General features: G+C 39.1%; 1 long non-coding RNA gene across 1 annotated transcript; it reads left to right on the top strand.

Moving 5' to 3' along the window:
* Positions 1–507: 507 nt before the first annotated feature.
* LOC139995643 (uncharacterized) lies at positions 508–929 on the top strand. Its single transcript, XR_011802030.1, has 2 exons — positions 508–729; positions 790–929. It is a non-coding gene; the product is annotated as an uncharacterized lncRNA (long non-coding RNA).
* Positions 930–2,937: the final 2,008 nt, after the last annotated feature.

Below are 2,937 nucleotides of genomic sequence, written 5' to 3'. Positions count from 1 at the left end.
GTGTGACAACCAACAATTCGTGTTTATGAATATTTATTGAAGGAATCTACCGTATTAATAACTTTTAATATCCGGATGAAATTATTTTGATAAATTCACGTGATAGTTCTGTAGTATCGTGGACAAATTGCCTAAGAAATATCGGGTGAACTATAAACAATGTTGCGAGAAAGCCTAAGTGCCGACAGGCCAAAAGGGTCTAGAAACTTCAATGGGCCCATCAATGTGTCGTCGGTCCTTCAGTCGAATAGTTACGCGGAAAAAAGCGCTACGTGACCATGGCCGCGGACGGATGCGGAACATGTACGTGGTGTAACTACGAGAAAAGACAAGGGATCCTTAAGGGAGAAAGACGAATTAACAGGCAGTCGTAAGTTGAGAAGTTAGTGTTGTCAGCGTTGTCAAGGAGAAAAAAGAGCGTTGGAACCGTTGTAACGAGAGGAGTGAGTAACGAATGGTAACTGCGTGCATATAGACTGACAACATACAACATACTAAAATGAACAACATACTAAATCAATTATAGACAAAATATGGATAAAAAGAAAACAGATGTACTGGCTAATTAGTTGAAACTCTAGACTCAACATAGAAAATAAATTAAAAATCTACAAAACGATAATAAAACCAATCTGGACGTACGAAATACCGCTATGGGGGACAGCAGCAATGAGCCACATAAATAAACTACAGTCGCTGCAATCCAAGATACTGAGAACAATAGTCAACGTCCTATGGTATGTCAGAAACGAGAATACACGCAAAGACTTAAAAATACCAACGGTCAAGGAAGAAATCGGCAGGAACGCAGAAAACTACAAGGAAAGAACGGCAACACATCCAAACCAGGTGGCTGCTGAAGCGAGCAAAACTCTCATAGAAAGGAGACTAAAAAGAAAACACCCCACTGACCTCACTAAAGAAATAAAATAGTCAAATTCGAAGATGGTATCCCACTGGGGGTAGCCATCCACATTGTTATTTAGCAATTAAATTAGAAAAATTTACCAAATGTCCAGCTGGACAAATTGTAAAGTATAAATTAAATAAAAAAAAAAAAAAAATAATATATATATAGACTGACGGAGCATCATACTTGATCTTGTGTTGGCGTGAACGATACTGAAACAAATGATACCGTTACCAAACCTACTAGCACTATACTTTCCCACAGTTCTTTCAATAGCAAATCAAAATGAGATCTAACTAAAAATTAAAGAAGACAAACGGAGGCCTGTTTTTATACATTTATTTTACACGATTCCAGAAAATCATCTCCAGGTGAACGCTGCACGAACAATTACGATTCACCTATAACTTCAATCTTACTAATTCAAAAATATTCAAACGATTGAAAATCTAGATACGAAAAGGAACAGCCGAAATCGATCAAACGACAACAACCTCTCTGCAATGTCTCCAGCATCGATGAGCGAGCGTTCAAACATCGATATCGATCGTTCGTAGGTACCCGGGCAGATTATTATGTCGCTTGGTCATGTCTTCTGAGAAATTGATACATCGGTACGTCGAACGTGGGTATACACGTGTATAGAACGGGTGTGGTGGCTTTACACGACTGGACCGAGTAGACCGACAATCTCGCGCCATTACGATCGCATAATGATCGTTATCCGCGAAGCACAAAAGGCACAAAGAGTGGCTCTCAATCGTCGAACCGTCTCCAACTATCGGTCGAAAATCGTCGATCACACTTGGCCTCTTCGCAATTATGATCACGAAACGATACAGCTGATCTTCTTTTGACCATCGAATCGAAACGTCTGCGAGGCGCAAGATCGTCCACGATAATCGAAGCAGTTCACCAAGTGCGCGCGCGCGCGCGTGTAATTTATATTTAAATAAGCTACGATCGAAACCACAAGGTAAATACGAGCGGTGCGCGTGTGCGTGCGATTTTCGCGTGGTATCGTGGGTTGTGGTTGCGAGCGGAAGACACGCGGGACTCATCTCGATCGATGAGTACCGTGGATGATCGATCGATCCCGTCACGGAAGAAATCTCTTTCCAGGGAACCGGCCTGTATTTGCGTTATATCGCTCCTTCGACACCCTTTTAGAGGATGAAAAAGGGAGATGTTGGCTCTTACTGTGTAGCCTCGAAAATACCTGTGATATTTAACATTCCATTATCGGGGAACGTTAAGTAAAACCGCGTACTGGTTTAAGGGACGAAAAGCTAGATGTGTTAAATGTGTACATTATCTGTTATAGAATTTTGGATAATTTTAAGTAGGATGATAATTGAGAGCTATTGTATTTTAATTTGTATAGAGGTTCGAATGATGCTATTAACAGGTATTACAAATGATTTTAACGCCAGAATTATCCAACTCGTCAAGACAATGAATTTTAGTTTTTTCTTTTTGCAATTACTAGAAATAAGTGAATACCTTCGGCAAAATTAATAATGTCTTTATCCAGATTAAAATATGATTTGTTTATTTTATATATGTTGATTATGTATGTTTATTGTTTCATTTCCATCAATTTTAATAATTTATTTATACATATATAACGAATAGAATCGAAGATATTAAAATTTTCAAGTGTTGGAGCAAATTCGAGACAGTGAAGGACCGAGATGGGCGAAGAATAAATATTAGTATCGTTGATCGCGTATTACAGCAAATGATACTTTGAGAAAAATTCATGTGATAGCTAAAAGTATTATTTCACAAGTATCGTTCAGAGGGTAATACAATGATTCGATTATTGACAAATTTGCAGTGACCGATATTTCACACGTGATCTTATGCTATTAACAACCATAGAAGCTGGACAACATCAAATGTCCACGCGCCATCAACGACCATCTGCATCGAGCGACTGATGATCGACCTGTAATCGTTCGTTTGCCGGAACAAGCGTGCCGTCGACAAACAGCTTTGTTCACGTTGATAGGCGTGTAAATATT

The sequence above is a fragment of the Bombus fervidus genome, chromosome 16 (assembly GCF_041682495.2).
Source record: "Bombus fervidus isolate BK054 chromosome 16, iyBomFerv1, whole genome shotgun sequence".
NCBI lineage: Eukaryota > Metazoa > Arthropoda > Insecta > Hymenoptera > Apidae > Bombus > Bombus fervidus.
This window is presented reverse-complemented; position numbering and strand designations above follow the sequence as displayed.